Below are 23631 nucleotides of genomic sequence, written 5' to 3'. Positions count from 1 at the left end.
AAGAAAAAACAGGTAGGAAACAATGACACATGACAGATATAGAGCCGTGTCTCTCTTAGCTACGAAGGGGAGATCGTATTTTTATTTTCATCTTTTGACACACAGGTGATGAGATGGTATCTTGGATTAGTTGAGACCTAAAAACATACATGTAATGTATGGTGGAAGAGATGGTTGGAGAGACGAGGGGCAAGGGAGCTTTCAATTGCAGTACAGCTGTGGGGGACCATTTTGTTTGCTAACAAAGTGAAAGGGGCCCATTTCTTTATATCATGATTCTTTAGTGTATTAGAAAAGATATTACTATAATATTAAGAAATAAAATAATAAAGTATCTACATGAGTATAAAGATATAATACTCCCTGTATAATAGTATGAATGAGTGTGGGTGTGACATAGTAGAAAAAGTGAAATGTGCAGCTGTTAGTTGACCAAGGAGGGGATTTGTTGAGGAGAAAATGACTTTGGCAGTATTTTAGACGTGGCTTATGTCTATATCACAGACTTGAGTTCACTTTATCTTTTTCCCACTAATTATATCCATTAGCTATTAGCTAAGTGGGTCTTCAACTCTTCACATATTGTTTAATCATTCAATTCGACATTATTACCAAGTGACCTCCTGTGGGACCTTTTGATGTGGACCCGTATTGTAGGGGCTCATGTCGGCATGCGGGTATTGTTAAGTGTATAACAATAGGATATCGGAGTGTTGGCGAGGGAAATATCTTTGGATGTACCGGGCCGTTCAATTGAGTTTGCTTGGGTTTATAGCGGATTGTTTAAATTTGCTAGTCTTATTTTGCATTCACTTTTCAGCTTCATATTCGTTGGGCTTTGCCTACAAAAAATCAAGTTATAATAGTGTGTGTGATTAATATAGTGGTATAAATAAATTATGAGTACAATGACAAACTTCTTAAAGTGTATTAGCCTTCACCACCGTATATATGAGTGAACAGTTTTCCTAGATAAAACGGGTTACGGTGAGACATAGTATCAATTAGGATATAAAGCCGCTTTATGCGCACCATGAAAATTATTTTAAAATTTTTTGATTAGATAATATTATCGATTGAGATAAATATATGACAGTTTATAGCGTAAATTTAAAATAATGTATTATATATTATATAAACATAACTTAAACCCTTTTACATGATAATAAAAAAAAATGTGTTTTATATTTCAATATATAACATACAATAAATTTATGTTATGCGAAAAAAATGTTCAATAGTTAATTGGTTTAAAAATTGATTTTATATTTCCTAAAATAAAAATTATAGTAATTAATATCAAACAAAATGTTAATAAGATAACATTAATATATAAGTAAATGAAATTCTTGAGTTTGTATAAGATTTTTTTGCCGACAACTTATTGTGAAAATGTTTAGGAATCAATACTTTTTATTGAACTCTATATTATTTTTAATTTCGAACATTATAATTTTAAATACAACTAATGTAAAATTCGTAATTTTAATTTAATTTATTTATTAGAAATTAGATATTAATTCGTTTAGATAAATATTTTTTAAATTAGAATATTTCAGAAATCTTTTTGTGCAAGTTATTTGAATTGATAAAAGATTTGTTATTTGTGAAAAGAGGTGTGATAATATTTTAAAAAAATTGAAATCTTTTTTTAAATAGATATTTGTGTGTTTTGAATATTTAATTATATTTAATTTTAGAAATTTAATTAGAGTGATTGGAGAAACTTTAGTACCAAATTTTGTAATAACCTTAATTATTAATTTAGTGTTTGACATGTTTATATAAAAACCCAATAGTTATAACAAAAGACTCGTACAGATATTCGTCTAAACAGGTACATCCATTCGTGTTTGACTTTTAAATTGTATGTTTATTAATACATGCTCTGCTTCTCAATATGAGTTGTTTGAATTTTATGTGCTTGCAGAAATTGATTCATATTATATCTCTTCTCTGCGTAAGACTGGTCTATTGAAATACATGATTTCGAGATTACCAATGAGTTTGATTAGTAAATTTAGAGAATATATAAATTTTGTTTTCATAAGATATAGTTATATAAATGTATAATTCATGATTTTATATACTACATGTATGCACGATGCTTCGGGCCATATAGGTAATAAGTAGGTTATATTAATTGGAGTCTTGTATCATGTAAAAACATGTGTATTTATTATGATTAATTAAATTGATTCATTTTTTTATTGAACCATTTTTAGGATCTTTTGTTACGTAACATTTATGTCTATTTGTTTGGCCATCATTATATGTTAATTAATTTTTTTTTATTAGTAGAAGCGTAAACAATTGTCATCTTATTTGCGAGATGTTAATTTAAAAATAGATTAATTGCGTTCAAATAAACTAATTCGTCATATCTTCCTGCAATTATGGATGTTAACTTGTACTTGTATAGGTAGTTGTTGCCGTGATTGGGCCTTAGTCCATTTATTCATCCTTATACGATTTGATCATTTAATTTAAGGGGAACGGTCTACAACAATCGTTTGTTCTAGACCGTTTTATAACAAACGGTTTTTTCACCGTTGGATGGGGGAATGGGTGGCTGGGATGAGGGACGGACCGCGAAAAATTTCTGCGGTTGGTAGGACGGACCGGTGAAAATTTCCGCGGTTGGTAAGATTTGCTCTCTTATCCCCAGCAACCCAACAACCTCCATTCACCACACAAACAACCAAAATCCACAACAAAAATTCTACTTGGAAAGTGACCAATTTAGGCGATTTTGGGGCATTTTCATCAAGAAATTCAAGTACTTTTGTCAATTTAAGGTATATTTCTTGTCAATTTCACATTTTCATGGCGGATAATTTATTTGCTCGTATGTTTCGTCATAAACGTAAAAATGAAAAAGAGCCTATTGATCATATTTTATATCTTGATGATTTAAATACTAGTGAAGAACCTAAAACCCCTGTATTTGTTGAAGATGATGATTTTGTAGATAAAAATGAGGAATTTATTAATTTAGATGACGATTTAGTTGATATTGAGGATGAAAATGATTAAAATGAGGTTGAAAATGAGCTTGAAAATGAGCTTGAAAATGATAATTTTGAGGGTGAGGATAAAAATGATAATGTAGAGGATGCAAATATGTATTAAAATTGAAAATGTTGATGGGGGGAGTTCCATATTTGAATCAAAATTTTCAAATTGTGGAGGAGGCCGGTCATTTTTTAGGACTTATACTTTACGAAATGGATTTTCGATGCATAATCTAAAACCGGGGGAATTCTATAAAAATAATCTTTTCTAAAATTCTATTTTCGATTTCACAAATTTTCAGAATTCAAATCAGACAGATTTATATATTGCAAAACAAATATTATAATTTAAGTGAGTAACAAAAAGTCACTTACCTTGAAAGCGACTGAACACGAATATTAACACACGAACAAATCCTAAAGCGGAACCTAATTAATTCTTTATTTTACAAGCAGTTTGTACATGTTTAACAATTAACTCCAACTTAAAACTATTTAAAACCAAAGCCTCACATTTAAATTAAATGATCAAATCGTATAAGGAAGAATAAATGGACTAAGGCCCAAGCATGGCAATAACTACTTATACAAGTACAAGTTAACATCCATAGTTGCAGGAATATATGATGAATTAGTTTATTTGAACGCAATTAGTCTATTTTTAAATTAACATCTCGCAAATAAGATGAAAATTGCTTACGCTTCTACTAATAAAAAATAAATTAATTAATACATAATCATGGCCAAACAACTAGACATAAATGTCATGTAACAAAAAATCCTAAAAATGGATCAATTAAAAAAAATGAATCAATAAAAGAAATGAATCAATTTAATTAGCCATAATAAATACACATGCTTTTACATGGTACAAGACTCTAATTAATATAACCTACTTATTACCTATATAGCCCGAAGTATTGTGTATACATGTAGCATATAAAATCATGAATTATACATTTATATAACTAATATCTTATGAAAACAAAATTTATATCTTTTTTAAATTTACTAATCAAGCTCATTAGTAATCTCGAAATCATGTGTTTCAATAGACCAGTCTTATGCAGAGAAGAGAAATAAATATGAATCAATTTCTACAAGCACTTAAAATTCAAACAACTCATATTGAGAAGGAGAGCATGTACTAATAAACATACAATTTAAAAGTCAAACACGAATAGATTTACCTGTTTAGACGAATATCTGTACGAGTCTCTTTTTATAACTATTGGGTTTTTATATAGACACGTGAAACCTTTAATTAATAATTAAGGTTATTACAAAACTTGGAGCTAAAGTTTCTCCAATCACTCTAAGTAAATTTCTAAAATTAAATATAATTAAATATTCAATACACACAAATATCTAATTTAAAAAAAAATCGATTTTTTAAAATATTCTCACACCTCTTTACACAAATAACAATTTTTTTACCAATTCAAATAACTTGCACAAACAGATTTCCGGAATATTCTAATTTAAAAATATTTATCTAAACGAATTAATATCTAATTTATAATAAATTAATTAAAATTAAAATTTCGGATTTTACATTCTTTCCTACTTAAAAGAATTTGGTCCCCAAGTTCACAAAATAAATAAATTAATTAAATTAAATAAGTCAACAAAAAAAACAAATCAAACCTTAATTGCGATAGCTGTCATTTCTTGTGAGCTGAAACACGCGTCATTTCCTGTCATTTTCTGTATGTATTATAGTATCGAATTAACATATGAATTGTTGTATGATTAAATTCAATTTTTTAAAATTTTTAGGGTTAATAATTTTGAATTGATTGGTTTAATTTGTTGATATGAAATTAAATTCATAATTTTTAGGCTAATTTTAGTGTTAAATTCGAATTATTAACCCTAGAAATTTAATCATCTCCATCTGGAATTTCCTTTGCTGGAACATCATCTCTGAACCAGGTAACTTCATTATCATGATTTTTTTATCATGGTACGAAAGCTAGTGTCGTGTGAATGTGAAAACTGATGAGAAAGGTCATCTTCAACTGTATTTTCAACGCCAATTTCTGATAACTCTGTTGATAGCCTCTTAACAGGATAATGAAAATTCGTTTCAACAGGATCTTGAATATAACGAAAGAATCATGTTCTTGACAAACTCGGTTAAAGTTAACTCGCGTAAAACCAAGAGCGTCCTTTTCGTCTTGGTACCAGGTACACTTAAATAAGACTACATTAAAAGCACCCCAGTAGTCAACTTCAAATATCTCTTCAATACATCCATAGTAGCCTACATCCCTAACTATTGGATTTTGATCCTTTGAACTTGCGAAGCTACTAGTCAAGGTTTTCAAATACACACCACTATTCTGTGTTGTACACTTATAATCTTTCTCTTTTGTATGAAACCTATACCCATTTACGAAATACCCACTAAACTGCCTAGCTGATCTTCTGGGACCCCTTTCCAGTGATGCTACTTCCCTGGAAACTATGACTTTTTTCCCAATTTCATCCTTGAACCAGACACATATTTCGTCAGCATATGTTCTTTCCCTTTTATACAGTTTAGAATTTGCGTTATTCGCCAACAGTGAGTGGTGCTTCCTACAATTATAGACATGTATGTTCTGTTAATGTATGTATAGGCATTACTTTATTTATTTATTTAATTGTAGAAATATTAAAGATATAAGGACTTACTCAATTAGCTCCTCAACCTCCTTGTCATCATAGTTAAATAATACATATCGATGAGCTGTGATCTACGTATCATGTGATAAATGAATATCTTTCCCATCTTTTTTCTTCCTTGAGCCGAGAGAATACCCTCCAGTTTCTTCACCGGGACTTGCAAAATCATTCGATGAGTTATTCTGGCTATCATTTAAAAATCTTGCGCAGAACGTCAAACACTCATCTGCCAAGTACCGTTCTGCAATCGATCCCTCTGGTTTACTATTATTGCGAATATATAATTTTAATACTCCAAGGTATCTCTCAATCGAATACATCCATCTTTGATGGACTGGTCCACCATATTCTATTTCCTTGCATAAATATACCGGTAGGTGTACCATTATGTCAAAGAATGGTTCCGGAAATATCATCTCAAGTTGACAAATTATTTTGATAATCTCCTGCTGCAACCTTTTTAAATCACCTACCTCAATCAATTTAGCACATACATCTCTCAAAAAATTGCCAAGTCTGATTAAAGGAATTGCAACCTCAGGCTTTAATGTTTTTTATACAGCAATTTGTAATATATACTGCATAAAAAATATGTGCATCATGACTTTTGTATTCCACAATTTTCTTGTCTTACACGCATCTGCTAATATTCGAACCAAAACCATATGGTAACTTAGCATTTTGGAATACAGAACACAATATATCTTTTTCTTTATTAGTCAGGTCAAAGTTCGCCGCCCTAATTACAGATTTTCCATCAGCACCAGTGATGGGACGAAGGACCTTTCTTATACCTGATTCTTGCAGATCATATCGAGCTTTGATATAATCCTTTGTCTTGCCTCCAATATTTAACAATATGCCTAGAACACTATCGCAAATATTCTTCTCGATGTGCATTACATCCAGGTTATGTCGAGTTAGGTTGTCCCTCCAATAAGGTAAGTAAAAAAATATTGACCTCTTATTCCAAGGGTTTGTTTTACAGCTGACCTTTCGTTTACCTCCCTTTCCAAATTTGTTCACATAACCATCCAACAAAACTTCAATTTCCCTCCCAGATAGCATTGTTGGAGTTTTTCCAGTCTCAACATCGCCATTGAATCTTTTCTTATCAGACCTCCACTTGTGGTTGGGATCTAGGAATTTTTGGTGATTCATATATCACACTTTCTTGCTATGCTTCAAGTACTTCGATGACGTGTCGTAATTACATACAGGACATGCTAACTTCCCTTTAGTGCTCCAATCCGAGAATATTGCATAGCCGAGAAAGTCACTAATGGTCCATAGGACGCTTGCATCATAAGTTTCCACCCCTAAGTTCCATAGCTCTTTTAGTTCTGCGATCAACGGCTGCATGTAGACATCGATATTGTTTCCGGGATCGTTGGGACCAGGTATGATTGTTGAGAGGATTAAATTTTCTGGTTTCATGTTTAGCCAGGGAGGAAGGTTATAGTTAACAATAACAATTGGCCATATGCTGTGTGTGGAACTCATTTTTCCATATGAATGGAAGCCATCAGATGCTAAACTTAATCTGACATTTCGGTTATCGGAAGAAAATTGTGGATATGCGACATCCATCGTCTTCCAGGCTTCACCATCAGCCGGATGCCGCAACTTCCCATCCTTCTTTCGGTCTACTGCATGCCAAAACATTAGTTTAGAGAAGTCTTTGCATAAAAACATGCGTTGTAGCCTTGGTTTTAGTGGAAAATATCTCATAACTTTGGCTGCGACTTTATTATTTTCCGACCCTTGTGCTACAACGTTCCACCTTGAAATACCATAATTTTTGCACTTAACTTCTTTTTCATTCTCACCCCAATATAACATGCAGTCGTATGGACATGCATGTATTTTTTCATAGTTAAGACCTAAATCCTTGATGGTAGTTTTAGCGGAATTAAAAGATTTGGGCAATCTGATATTGGGAACAGCCTCTTTTAGTAATTCTATTATTTCACTAAACGCCGCCTCGGTTATTCCATTAAGACACTTCCAGTTATAGAGCCTGATTAAAAAACTTAATCGTGAAAACTTATTACAGCCTGGATACAGTGGTTGTCTTCCTTCCTCGACAAGACGTAGAAATTTCTCTGCGTCTACATTCAGTCCCACAGGTTCCACATTACCATACACAACATTTAGCATCTCATCAATATTATCCTGAAATCCATTATTTTCTTCGCAATCCATCGTATTCAATAAGGCAACCTCATATATCCACTGTACTAATCTCTCAGACGGTCTATTACAGATAAGGTGATCATGAACATCCTTTTGACACCACCATAGACGATTTTACATAGATGACAAGGACACTTCACTTCATTTCCGACGCCGAAATTGGACATTAAATTTTTGACAAATTCTTTCACTCCATTCCTATATAATTCACTGTACTTAGGTTGATTTAACCAAGTACTATCCTAATCAGTCATATCTACATAAAATGAAAAAGATCATTAAATTTTCGTTTACCATTAAAATTATACAATATTTGCACCACCTTAATTGTTTATGTTTTATCATTTTATTATCTGCCTATATGATTAAAGGACATAGATACATCTTGATTACACTACTTAATTTACATAACCAGTCCTTATAAGCTAAATTATCACATAAATTAAGTTCTAATTTTTAAAGGACGATTATCACTTTAATTAAGTTTTAAATGTTGATTTAAAGGACGATTATCACTTTAATTAAGTTTTAAATGTTGCATAGATTTAAATTTTAAAGATTCATCAATTCGTATAAATATTAAGTTTAACCAGGCTATAAATATTAAGTGCTGTTCCTTTGTTAATAATCCCCCTTTCTTATCTATATTACACATCAAACACATTACCCAACATTATCAGTATTACTCTACATATATATATATATATATATATATATATAATTATACATTATTTATATGAACGACTTGTCGACTTTTTTCTACTAGTCAGGCGACTTGTCGACTAGTCGATTCCAAGGTACTCAGGGGCCGAGGCTCATCTTCGCGACTTAATAATACGCTTCTACTTCTAACACTACAGAGGTGAGAGGACAACAATACTCTTCTACTTCTAATACTACATACTTAACCATTCCATATTGTTCAGTAACCATGTTAGTATTTCACCATCATTAGACTACATTATAAGTTCTAATATGTCGGGGAAAAAAAACTTAAATCAATAACAATCACATCATAAAACCAGAACTAAAAAATAGAACATAGCAACATAGCAAAAGAACAAAGAAACATCACAACAAAACACTATAACACATATAAATTAATGATGAACTCAATGATGAATATAACAAAAGAACAGAGAAACATCTCAACAAAACAAAATAACATATATAAATTAATGTACGTGTATCATTGGGATATAAAATAACACATAAAAACAAAACAGAACTAAAAAATCAAATCTCAACTCCAACAATATCAAAAACATCAAATTAATCAAATATAACAGATAAATTATCAAAAAAAAGAGATAAAATAACAGATATCTGACATGCAAAGCAAAAAAAATCAAAAGAGCATACCCAAACCACAAACCCAAATAATAAACTAACTGAACCCCAATTTCAGAGATAAATTATCAAAAAAAAAAGATAAAATAATTACTAAACCCCAATTTCAGAGAAGAAAATAGCATACCCGAACAAGAAGAAAGCAAACCCGACTTATATCCAAGATCTGAGCTAATTACTAAACCCTAATTTCTCCAAGATCCAAGCAACCCGACTGATTGTTCAGAACCCTAATCTCTAAGCAACCCCGGCTGATATTCAAGCTCTGACCCTAATTACTAAACCCTAATTTCTCTGGCCCGAGTGAGCTGAGCTGTTGTGAGAGTGTTTTAGAACCCTAATTTCTACATGGACTGAGATGTTGTGAGAGTGTTTTAGAGTGTGTGAGTGTTTGTCTAAGTGTGAGAGTGTTTGTCTGAGTGTGTGAGTGTTAAAAGTGTTAAAAGTTTTATTTTTCTGAGTGTGTGTGTGTTAAAAATGAGCACGGGTCATTTTTTCATTTGGGCCGCCCAAAATTTTGGCTAAAATAAAGGCCGCTTTTGTTATCCCGCCTAAATATTGACCCCTATTGTTAGGAAATGAATAACACACGGGGGGTGAATGTGTTTTTACTATTTTTGGGCTTTTCTTGAATGTTTATGGTTGAACAAAATAAATTAAATCTTGTAGTGAAATGTGTTCATGCAGAAATTAAGCTTGCAGAAAATAAAGAACACAGATCTTCAAAACTCACTTAATTTTATATTAAAATTAAGACTGTTTTGCTACAAAATTTCTAGGCTCTTTTTTGATAAAGAGCTTAGCTTCTCCTTGAGAGTGTTACAAGAAATTTTATCTAAATTGTTACAACTGACTAAAGGACCAGTGTTAACTTTATAACTTAGTTAACTGCTGGTTTACACAGTATGCAATAAGATATGCTATTAGCTTTTCTAAGCTGTCACTTGTCATTTCTATTTATAGAAAAGTAGATCTTCTATTTCTGTCTTAGCATATCTTTAGCATCTTGTGATAATTTTAATCTTCCTCTGTCATTTAATCTTCACCATTGATCTTGCACATTCTTCACGCTGCTTTTTATAGACTTGTCAATCCAGCTGCTTGGATTGTTTGTTGATTGTTAATCTTGAATATTGAACTGGTCTGTGATTTTGTACTTTGAGAATTTTACTCTAGATCTCCAATTAGGCACATAGAGATCTTGACATCTCGATAAGTATAATGACTTATCGAGATCTCTAATGCACTAGTGAATTTGACTTATAGAGGTCTCTGAGTTCTCGAATGAAATTTTAGCTTGTCGAGATCTCTCAGCATCATGTCTTCACTTTGTCTTGTCGACAACTTAGAGTTCTCTAGTGAATTTTTACTTATCGATATCTCTAAGTTCTCTAGTAGACTTAGACTTATCGATAACTCAGAGTTCTCTAATGAATGTAGACTTGTCGATAACTCTGCGTTCTCTAGTGAAGAAATGACTTGTCGATATCTCCAACCTTCATGTCTTCTTGACTTGTCGATATCTCTCTGAGTTCTCTTGTAGCTTTCCTGACTTCTCGATAAGTCATTTGGAGTTCTCGAATGACTTCTCTATAATACTAAATCTGTGACTTGTAGAGATCCTGACTTAGAGTATTTTTATCCAAACAGATTTATTCAACTCCAAGCTTCTTCAAAATTCTTCTGAGGCATTATCTTCTTGATCTTCTTCCAGATAGAATCCTTAGGCTTGATACTGTTTCAGGAAAAAGACTCCAGTCTGCTCCTTTGCATTTTTATAGACTTTAAAGTGTTACAAGTACAAAATACAAATTAAGATAACAATACAACTTACTTAGGGTAAACCCAAGCTTAAAAGATTATGAAAAGTAACAGTTCATTATTCTCCTTAGATCATATGTCCATTTGGCTTTGCTTCATACTTTAATCAGGGACACTAATGATATTATTATCTTCAATAATCTTTGACATCATCACTTATATATTACAATCTCCCCCAACTTGTTCATTATGAAATTATGCACAAGTTTTGATTGATGATGTCAAAACTCTAACTAAATGCAGAAGTCAATCTCCCTATTTTGTCTTCTTCTATGAGTTTAACAAACTTTACTTCTATACATGTCTTCAGTACTATCTGCATCAACATTGCATTTATATTTACTCAATTTTCACTTGTAAAGTTTGTACCACCAGTGCATTTAGGATTTTCTCTTCTCCCCCATATCAAGAAGATAGTATTAGTGTCTGGCAACATCCAACAACTGTTTTTGCATTTAGATATATTTTCCCCCTTTTTGACATTATCTCTAGGTGGAAAGATTCAACTAGATGCATGTTGTTCAAGCTTTTTTTGTTGTCCATGTAGAACAATATCTGCAGCTTCAAGCTTCAGTGATCTCTGTAGTGATGAATTCAACAGGTAGGATAAGAGACTTTACTTAGACGTGCAGAAAAAGTCTTTCAGTAAAAAAAGTCCTAAACTCTCTGTTCTTTTAAAGTAGTCTCACTACTTCTTATTGTACCAGTCTCATGACTTTTAAGAGTCAGAGTTTCCAGGTTCTTGTGTACTCTACTCCACTGTCTGAACTTCTGTTAATACTATTTGCTGTACATTTGTGTCATGTATTGCAAGAGATTCTTCCTTGTCTTCTATACTATGTGAAGTATAGGTTCTTGTGGAAGATGGATCAAGGAATGATGTTGCTGCTATGCCCCATTAAGACACAGGTTCTTGTGTGCATGATCCAGGAAGTAAAAATCTTTTGATAGTCTCATCTATATATCCAACAGTAATCTCCTTTACTCCTTTTTAACTTTGTTGTTGTAGGAACTTCTGATAGTCTTCCTTAACAAATCTTCCTTAAGGTTGACATAACAGGGTTGATGAGCTTCTGTGAAGACCAGTTTCAGATGAAGTTCTGGTCCTTTCTTTGGAGATGAATCAGAATAGCTTATAGCAGTTCTGATATAGTAAGTACAAGTATCCCCTTCATGAATTCTGAAAGTTTTAAATAAGCATGAGGATCTTGGCTTATTGCATCCTTTTTTCTCAAACAACAAAACAAATAAGGAACATTTTGTGAGGTTTCTGTCCTTTTGTAAAACAGGTTCCTTTTGAGAGTCACCTGAGTGAGATTGTGTATGAGTTTGTGTTTATGTTACCGTGCCTGGGTGAACTGCAGTTTGGTTGTGAAAGATGTATTAACTGCAGCTTAGCACAAATTCCTGTTGAGTGATCCATAGATCTCAGAAATCTTGTAATTAACAAGTTTCTTGCAATTATAGGCAAATTTAGAGAATTTTGCAAAAAATTGATTTTCAAAGATGTTTACATACAAAAGTTAGAAAATTTAAAACATATGTTAGGTCACACATACACTGTAGACGGGGTGAATACAGTGTAAAGTACAATCAAATCGAACTTTAATAACTCAAGTAACAGAAAACAAACTTTATTGAAATAATAAACTCTGTTACAGTATGGAACTGTTACCTCTCAGTGATGAACAAATATCTCGAGAGCTGTTAGGGTTACAATGAATAATCTTCTCGAATATATTAACACTTATAGTCTAAACCCTATGTCTGTGTTTATATACTACACAGTTACAAGATAATCGCTAATTGATATGGAATAAAATTCTGCTTCCTAAAATATATCAATCAGATATCTTTTCTTCCAAGTATTCTATTCTTCATAGAATTCCTTCTTCATGCATATCTCTTCTTATGTTTGTCTCGATCTTCTTTCCTTTAATCAGCTGCTGTCCTTATCTGAACGTCCTTCAGTACTTAAGTCCTGATATCCATCTTCTGATGATTATCTCCTGATAATATAAGTACTGATATCCTTAAGTCCTGACTTCCAATAAGTACTGATTTATCATGTTTAAGTAAGATCTGAAAACTAAACATAAATCATATTAGTCATGACATTATCAAATATATCTAACAATCTCCCCTAACTTGTAAATTAGCATAATTTACAAGTTTAACAGATATTTGATGATGTCAAAAATATTAAGTACAAATGCATGAGAATTAGACTAGATAACTACAACTTACAGTCCTTAAAGCTTTACCAATCTTTAATTTATGATAACAACTTCAGTCTGTACAAATATCAGAATTTAATCAGTTGTAGATCTTTACTTGGCTTCATCTTCTGATCTCTCTGATGTCAGGAGTTGTTCTTAGATAGTTCTTCAACAAACATTTCTTAGCATATCTAAGTTCATTAATCATCCTCCTTTTAGCATCTTTAAGCTCTGCAGTATCTTCACTTATTTGAAAGATTGCAGCTCTGAGATCATTAATCTTAGCTTTTCTTATATCCTGATCCAGTCTGATCAAATATGCCTTATCAGACTCAAGATTGAATTCCACAGCCCTATAACCCAGAAAGGTTGTTCTAATTTTAGCAGTGTTGGGCTTCATTTCAACTATATCACCATTGTGATCTCTGTACTTTGGAAGATATGTGCTGTCAGACTTAACAGAATAAAGCCTTTTATGTCTCTGAATCTGATCCTTCAAATAGTTTGCAACACTTTCTGTTAATTTGTCATTCACTTGAAGTAAGAATAGTACATGCTCCAGTTCTTCAAAATACTTCAATGGAATGGCATTTTGCCTTATATGATAAACCCTACCATCTGTCATGAAGTACAACAAGATGTGTTCTTTCAAGTAGGTATGGTAAACCATTTGTACAGATTCCAGTTGATTCAATCTCTCAGGAGTTGCTCCAATACCTGGTTCACTCAAGGAAGTTGGATCATTGGTAGTGTTCTGTATTCTTCTTTCATCAGCACTTCCCAATCCAGTTTTATCTCTTGCTTCCTTTCCAGTAACTAGTCTTGCTTCAAAACCACTTGCAGCAGTCTTCAAAGGTTGAGTCTGTTTTGCTTTAGTGAATCCTGGTAGGAGTTTCTTTGTTTTATGTTCTGATATCAAGTTAACTTGAGCTATGTCAGAGGTTACTTGCTTCTTCGAAATATCAAAACTTACTGTCTCTTGGCTCTGAACAACTTGATCCATGTCAGAGGCTGTCTCAAAAACTTTTCTTGAAGTCAGAGCAAGATCATCCTTTTCATCAGTGATTTCTTCATTCTCAGGAGGTACATAAACCTTGATAAGTTCACCAACTTTTTCTTTACCCTTGGATCTTGGATCTATCTGCGGTTGTGATTTAGCCAATGTTGCTTCAGTATTTGTCTTTTCTTTTATCACAATGCCTTTGAGTTTTGGAAGTATCTTTTTACCAGAAGCTTCAGATTTAGATGTGACTTTTTCTGATTTAAGTCTGGCTTCTTCTTCCATTAAACTCTCCAAGTCCATTCCTGGATTTTCCTGAAGAAATAACCGTCTTGACATTTCTTCATCAAGATCTAAAAGTTCATCAGAACTTATCCTTTTACCAGTAGCAGAACTAATTCTTTTTCCAGTATCAGAACTTGTCCTGTGACTTGTGATTTCAGCTTTTCTTGATGAGAAACCTCTACCTTGACTATGACCTCTACCCATTTCAGAGTTTCATTGGTCATCCTTTTCATCATCCTTCCCCTTCAGTGTCTTATCAGTTTTGCATTTGGACTTAATTACTTTCTCCCCCTTTTTGGCATCAGCAGGTAAGAGAAGAGAGACAAGCAATTCCACTGAGGCTTGGATTTCATTAAGTTGAGATTACTGAGAAGCTTGATTTTTCAGAATATCATCAATTTGAGCTTGTTGTTTCTCTTGAGTCTTCTCAATATAAGCAACTCTGTCAAAGGTAGGTTGGAAGAATTTTTTCTTGTCAATCTTCTGAACTTGTTCTTGCTTAATGAATTCTTCCTGAATCTTATGTAACTCTGCAGGAGTAGTTGAATGAAGACCTTGTAGATGTTTAGTAATCAATACAGTGATTCTAAGCTGTGTTTTGAAATCATCAGTAATTAACATCTCATTAGCTTTAGTCAAGTGCTCAGCAAGATGCTTTGCATTTGGAACACAGGAAACTGAGTTCCATTCCTTAGTCCACTCCTGTCCTGTAGGAGTTTCACTCCAAGGCACTGGTGCTTCTCTTGTAACAAACTTCTTCACAAGTTCAAATTTAAGAACAATTTGTTGAGGAGCATGTCCTGAAGGACCTGCTTCATCAGCATCTGCAGTTAGAGCAGCATCACCAGTATCTTCAGCATTTGCAGCATTAGAACTTATAGAATCAGTATCTTCTGATAAAACAACAGTATGAGTAGCAATGGAGGCTTCAGGATAATCCTCTAATTGCTGATCTGGTTCCAAGTTCTGATTAACAGCCATATCCTGATGCTCACCTATATACTGATCATCAGCATCTAGATGCAGAGAAGGTGTTGTTGATAATTCTGGAGTTTGAGCAGCATCAGTAACAGGTGTTGTTGATGGATTAGTTGCTGTTGGAGCTTCTAAGTATAGTACTTCAGGCACAACCAAGTTCTGAATATCAATATGAGCACTTGTACCTGAATTAACAGGAGATACAGTCTCAGGAGACACAGATGGTGTGTTGGCCTTTTCAGTAGCAGCTTCCTTAGTTGGAGTTAATGGAGAAGCAGCGGCTTTAGCAGATTCTGGTCTTGTGAGATCAGAGATTCCTGATCCCCTTCCTTAGCTGCTACTTCCTCATCATCTGAAACTGGCCTTTTTGCCCTCTGTTTCTTGTATCTCTTTGAAGATATGGATTCCTTGGGAGTTTCATCAACAGTCATTCTTCTAAGCCTTTTGAGAAGCCTAGATCCCCCATTTGCAGAATCCTTCTGAGAAGGAACTTTCTCAGCTTCTTTGAGAACAGGTTCTGATGTAGAAACCTGTTTCTCACTGTCAGATTCATCTCTCAAAACAATCCTCCTTCTCTTCTGAGGTGTTTGGGGAACTGTCTTTGTCCTCTTAGCCTTGGAAGATGAAGGCTTCACAGGAGATGCGGAGGATGAAGGTTGAACTGTCTGTGAAGTGGAGAGATATGCTTTGAGATATTGTCTGAGGGTAGGTTGAGTAGTATGAGTGGTATGTGCTGATGATTGTTGTGGTGTTTGAGATGTGGTGGTTGGTTGAACATCAGGATAAACAGATCTGTAGGTATCAGGATCAGCATTTACTAAGATCTGTTTTACAGATCGAGGAATCTGTAAGGATCTAACCACCTTCTTCTTAACATCAGCATTTACCAAATCATTAAAGGCTCATTTTGCAATTTTGAAAGATGGAGTTAAGTCAGTGGTAGGTTGGGGGTTATCAGCACAACAATGATTAATAATAAGCTGACAAAATCTAGCAAAGTAGACAACATTCCTATCTTCTGTCATCCTATCCCCAATAAAACGTACCACAGCAGTTGCAAAATCAAAATGAGTTTGGTTAATGATAGCATACCCGATGTGCTGACTCATTATAGGGATAGCATCAAAGTTTGAACATTTATTCCCAAAAGCTTTAGTTAAGCAGTCAAAGAAGAAGCTCTATTCCTTTCTGATATGAGACCGTTTCAACTGCCCAAGCTTAGCCAAACTCTGCTCATACCCCAAACTGGCCATTAACTCTTGAAGAGCTGATTCCTCCGGGGTTGAAAAAGTACATCCTTCTGGTAAATGTAGGGCCTTTCGAATTGTACCAGGAGTTACTCCATATGTAGAATCACCCACTTCGAAAACAATACTAGGAGTACCATTTTGACCACCATTATCAAAGTGTCCAGTCCTCCAAAATGTCAGAACTTGTTGGCTCGAAAAGGTTGAAGGTTGGGTCAATACATACCCGATTTCACTGTGTGCAAGAAGATCTTGCACAAAATGCAACTCAGACGGAGCTTCAGCATGATCAAGAATTGCAGCATAGTTATTTGGAACAAATTTAGCTCCATCAATGATTAAATCCTTAGGTGCCATGAAAATAATCGAGATTTAAGAGTGCCTGTTTGGTGTTTGATAAAATGTCTAACTGAAAAAAAAATGTTAGGAGTAGAAAGAGAGTAAAAGCAAATAGAGAGATAAAGTGTAAAAGTGAATAAAAGATTAGAAAATCCTCTCTCTGTCTTACTTTTACTTTTTTAAAAAATGTAACCGTTGGACACCTGTCAGACATGCAGTAATAATGAATAGTTAATGGGCACGGGAAAACAGTAATCATTACTTACCCACTTGCAGTTTTTCAAGGAAAAACTGTTCCACTTACCCAGTAATTCCATTAATCAAGGTAAATCAGTTTTAATTCAAAATTGAAACTGTTTCCACTTATTCAATTATTTTTCACTCCAACACCAATATTCTGAAAAAAAATTCGAGTGAGAATGACCAAAATAAATCAAGGGAACAAGTACTGATAATCGTAAAATCAGAACTTAATTTAAATTTAAATTGTAATGGTCATCAGAATATGAATATTTATCAGGATTTATCAATGCATTTCAGAACATCTCAGAGACAAGAACTTGCAAAAAGAGAAATTTCATTAATATATGAAGAGAATACATTCATGAAATTTAAATTACATCAGAGCTTTTACAAGATTGTCCTAAACTGCTAAACCTAACATCAACAACTAATGTCCTGAGCTAAGAAGCCTGACAAAGCTGATGATGAAGAAGAACAGGATGAAGAAAATAAATTATTTCTTCTTCCTACTCTCGACAAAGAGAATAGCGAGTCGTATTATTTGCTCCTGCTTTCGAAGACGACGAAGGTGAAGTTCTCTTCGAATTGCCATCAGATCACGTTTAATAGCCTCTGGAAATTAAATCCAGAGATTGTGAGAGATGTTGTCGATAGGGTATGGAGTTGGAATCCCATTTAAAAAGACATGTACAGTCTCATCGCTATAGTTGTAAAACCAGCCAAATGCAGCCATTTGTGGTGGTAAGTGTAAAATGAGAGTGAGGTTGTGATAAAAGAGTTGATGTGAAGGCTGATGTGAAGTGGTTGATTTTATAGGCAAAAGAATGCCAGGAGACGCAAAGAAATTTAATGCTGACAGGTAGAATTAATTCTACCTCGTCTCCCCAGACTTGGAAGAAGGAAAACAGTCATTGAAAGTTTATGTCAGGGTTAATGTGCACAAGTAACAAGTAAAAATTACTGTACGTGTATATGAACCACTATCCCTAATGATATTGACTGTTAATATTCTACCCAAACATAGTCTGATTTAAAATGAAACTGTTTTTAGATTTTATCCACAAATAAGTCAAGTAAAGAATCAGAATTGAGTATCAGAACTTAGACTTATATCAGAACTTAACAGTTATCAGAACAAAATTTCTTAACTCGAAAAATGAACGCCTATTTTAGTAAGTCTTCACACAAATTCTGATATAGATTCTTCAGAACTTAATCCTCAGAACATGCAATCAGAACTTGTCCTCAGAATTTGTGCAATGTGACACATAAACTGTTCATCTAAAATAACATAGATCACCACAGTTATTTTCATCATTCATATGGAGTATTTAGTGTGTGCATTAAGCTAAATATCAGACAAAGAGTAAAGTCTGATTCACTTCAGTACATCTTAGAAATAAGGCATAACTAAAACTTTACTAAAAACTTGTCATTATTCTGAGACCTACTATTGAATGAGTTCATGCTTGAGTCCACCTCAACTATTTTGTGCTAATTTTTAAATTCCATTTTACAGTGGCTTCTCAGTGTAAGTGAGTCACGACTTCTTATCAGAATTTATGCTATTATCAGAGTATTTCTCCAGTAATTATAGAGTTTGAAAAGTCACCAAGAAAATATTTTGCTTTTCTGATGCATATTTACTTAATACCAGCAATGCACTTGGGTCGTTCCTTCCACATTTGTACTCTAGATCTCAAAGGAGTACCTGTATTTTAATCCTTGATTCTTTTTCTTTTTCTTTTGATAAGTGAGGTTTATCAACACTTAGTATATCCAAACAGATTTACTAGCATCAGAACTTAACAGATGAGAAGAAATATTCTAGTTTGTGACTTAGTAATAAGATAGACAAAGTAAACTCAACTAAGCTCAATATCAGAATTTGCTTGTGTCAATAAATTTCCACAGAAATAATTACTTCTAACATGGGATCCCTAGTTTATTGAAGACTACTAGGTCAGCATCTAGCACAGGTATCCTCATAGGATTGAGTAGTTACATTAACAGACATATCACTATTAGAGTTTAGAAACATACATCAGACAACAGTTAGTACTTAAGCAAATTTTCAATTAAGCACAGAATACACAAAGAGAGTAATTTCTGTAAATACTGATCATAAAGTCTGATGCATCAGAACAAAACTAAGTAGATTTAGAGAAAGAATCTGAAACCATTCCAAGTTCATTTACCAATCTTGTAAAAGTAGCTTCACACAATGGTTTTGTGAAGATATCTGCTAGTTGTTGATCTGTTGGAACAAAGTGCAATTCCACTGTACCTTCATCCACATGCTCCCTTATGAAGTGGTACCTGATGCTGATGTGCTTTGTCATAGAGTGTTGAACTGGATTACCTGTCATAACAATAGCACTTTGATTATCACAGTAAATAGGGATTTTGAAATATGTTAACCCATAATCCAGTAACTGATTCTTCATCCAAAGAATCTGTGCACAACAACTTCCTGCAGCAATGTACTCTGCTTCTGCAGTTGATGTGGAAATTGACTTTTGTTTCTTGCTAAACCAAGAAACCAATCTGCCTCCAAGAAATTGGCAGCTTCCACTTGTACTTTTCCTGTCAATTTTGTAACCTGCAAAATCTGCATCTGAGTAACCTATTAGTTTAAAATCTGATTCTCTGGGATACCATAATCCCAGATCAGCTGTTCCCTTAAGATACTTGAAAATTCTTTTCACAGCTGTTAAGTGAGGTTCTCTTGGATCTGCTTGAAATCTTGCACAAAGACAGGTAGCATATATGATATCAGGTCTACTAGCAGTTAGATAGAGTAGAGAGCCAATCATACCTCTGTAATCAGTAATATCTACTGATTTACCAGTATCCTTGTCCATTTTTGTTGCAGTGGCCATGAGAGTGGATGCACTTGAACAATCTTGCATTCCAAATTTCTTTAGCAAGTTTCTGATGTACTTAGTTTTACAAATAAAAGTGCCTTCTTTATTCTGCTTGACTTGAAGGCCCAAAAAATAGCTAAGTTCCCCCATCATACTCATCTGATACCTTGACTGCATCAGTTTGGCAAACTTTTTGCAAAGTCTGTCATTTGTAGACCCAAAAATGATATCATCAACATAAATCTGGACCAGAAGTAAGTCCTTTCCGTGGTTGAGGTAGAACAGTGTTTTGTCTATAGTTCCTCTGTTAAATCCACTTTCCAGAAGAAACTGAGCTAAAGTCTCATACCATGCTCTAGGAGCTTGCTTAAGTCCATAAAGTGCTTTATCGAGCCTGTAGACATAATCTGGATATTTGGAATCTACAAAGCCTGGAGGTTGTTCAACATATACTTCCTCCTCCAATTCTCCATTGAGAAAAGCACTTTTCACATCTATTTGAAAGACAGTAAACATTTTGTGAGCAGCATAAGCCAAAAATATCCTTATGGCTTCTAACCTAGCAACTGGTGCAAATGTTTTATCATAATCAATTCCCTCATGTTGAGAATATCCTTTTGCAACCAGCCTTGCCTTATTCCTTGTAATTATGCCATCACTGTCAGTTTTTTTTCTGAATACCCACTTTGTACCAACAACAGATCTATTCTTTGGTCTCGGCACTAGGGTCCAGACTTTGTTTCTTTCAAATTCATTTAAATCTTCCTGCATTGCTTGCACCCAATCAACATCTTGAAGAGCTTCTTCCACTTTCTTTAGCTCAGTCTGAGAAAGAAAAGAATTGTAAAGAAATTCATTTGAAGTACCTGTTCTAGTTCTGACACCTGCATCAGGATTTCCAATTATCAAATCAGGTGTATGTGATTTAGTCCACTTCCTTGCAGATGGAAGGTTTTCTCTAGAACTGGATGCCCCCCATGATCCATGCTGTCTTCGTTTTCATTTTCTGATGCTTCCCCTAAAACTATGCTCTCTGAGTTGGATTCTTCAGAATTTAGATTTTCAGAACTATCAGAACTTGGCTTATCAGAACTTGACGAATCAGAACTTGAAGAGCCAGATGTATGTTCTGATGCTTCTTGAGATGTGGTAAGATCTTGAGTATGCTCCCCCTGCATAGGTGCATCTTCCTTTGGCGTAGTCACCACAGTTTCAATAACATCAGAGTTTAATCCATCAGAGTTTGCCGTATCAGGACTTAGATTGTCAGGATTTTCAGTATCAGAATTTGAGTTTTCATCTGCAAATCTCAGCTAATCATGATCAATGAAATCTTCAAGTCCAGTAATCTTCTTGTCATCAAAAGAGACATTGATAGATTCCATGACCACTCTTGTTCTCAAATTATAGACTCTGAAGGCTTTTATGGAAAGTGGATATCCAACAAAGATTCCTTCATCAGCTTTTAGATCAAATTTGGATAGCTGTTCAGGATGAGTCTTGAGAACAAAACACTTACATCCAAATACATGAAAATACTTCAGATTTGGCTTCTTTTTCTTCACCATCTCATATGGTGTCTTTCCTTGCTTGTTAATGAGTGTTGCATTTTGAGTAAAACAAGCAATCTGCACAGCTTCAGCCCAGAAATAGGTTGGAAGCTTTGCTTCTTCAAGCATTGTACGTGCAGCTTCAATGAGAGTTCTATTCTTCCTTTCAATAACTCCATTTTGCTGTGGAGTTCCAGGAGCAGAGAATTCCTGCTTAATTCCATGGTTTTTGCAGAACTCTTCTATTATTAAATTCTTGAACTCAGTGCCATTATCACTCCTTATTGTCTTCACAGAATCTTTGACCAATTTATCCAGTTGTTTGACATGATCAATCAAGATAGATGCAGTTTCACTTTTTGTGTGTAAGAAATACACCCATGTATATCTGGTGAACTCATCTACTATGACCAAGGCATATTTCTTCTTTGCAATAGACATGACATTCACTGGACCAAATACATCAACATGTAGTAGGTGATAAGGCTCAAGAATTGATGATTCAGTCTTGCTCTTGAATGAGGATTTTCTTTGTTTGGCCTTCTGACAAGAATCACAAAGGCCATCAGGAGCAAATACTGACTTTGGCAGTCCTCTCACAAGATCTTTCTTGACCAACTCATTTATATTGTTGAAATTTAGATGAGAGAGTTTCTTGTGCCAATTCCAGCTTTCTTCAATTGATGCTCTACTCATCAGACAGATTGCAGAACCATCAGTACTTGTTGAAAGCTTAGCTTCATAAATGTTACCACACCTATATCCTTTTAGAACAACTTCGCCTTTAGATTTACTCACAACTTCACAGTGTTCTTCAAATAAATCAACATGATAACCTCTGTCACAGATTTGACTTATACTCAGCAGATTGTGTTTAAGTCCTGAGACCAGAGCTACTTCTTTAATGATGACATTCCCAAGATTGATATTGCCATATCCCAATGTTTTTCCAATGTTGCCATCTCCATAAGAAACACTTGGGACAGCTTTCTCCACAAAGTCTGATAGCAGGGCTTTATTTCCAGTCATATGTCCTGAACATCCACTGTCCAGAACCAGAATGTTTTTCCTCTTGCCCTGCAATCACAAAGACCACTAATGATTAGTTTTAAGGACCCAAACTTGCTTGGATCCTTTGGCCTTGTCAAGTTTGTTAACATTTGCAGCGGATTTAGCATCAGAGTTTATGTTAACATTTTTCTTAAAAGAACTTACACTATCAGACTTTGAATCAGAATTTACACTAGAAGGAACAATGGAAACTTTCTTTAAAGAAGGTTTTATGTGATAATAATCATAGTACAAACTATGATATTTCTTACAAGTATAAATGGAATGCCATAAACTACCACAATGAAAACAAGGATTTTATGGCTTATATCTAACAGACTGACTCTTAACTCCTGACTTTGAAGGTAAGGAGTTTATGTTCTTATTCTTCCTGCAAAAAGAGGCTAGATGGTTAGAACTTCCACAGTTATAACACGTTTTCCTAGGAGCTTTAGGAACAGGCTTATAATCATTGCTTTTATTCACACCTTCCTTTCTATTCCTATTTTTCCTAGGTGATTTTACCTTGTTTGCGTTCTTAACATCTTTCAGCTTATGCTTAAGCTGCTTCTTTGTCATTAAACCTATGTTTACTTCAGCTGTCTTTTCCTGTTTAAGTTTGTCAGAAGTTAATCCCTCTTTAACTTCTGATTTCTCATTATCAGACTTTACAGTTACAAACTTAGCATGTTTTAACTTTGGCTTTTGCTTAACAACAACAGGCTTAATTTCTACAGTTCCTTTTTCATTCTTATCCTCTCCATAACCTAAGCCTTCTTTCCAGTTTTCACTGCTTAGCAAA

Source organism: Apium graveolens, chromosome 8 (genome assembly GCF_009905375.1).
Source record: "Apium graveolens cultivar Ventura chromosome 8, ASM990537v1, whole genome shotgun sequence".
Classification (NCBI taxonomy): domain Eukaryota; kingdom Viridiplantae; phylum Streptophyta; class Magnoliopsida; order Apiales; family Apiaceae; genus Apium; species Apium graveolens.
The sequence above is the reverse complement of the archived record's forward strand: the minus strand, read 5'-3'. Positions refer to the sequence as shown.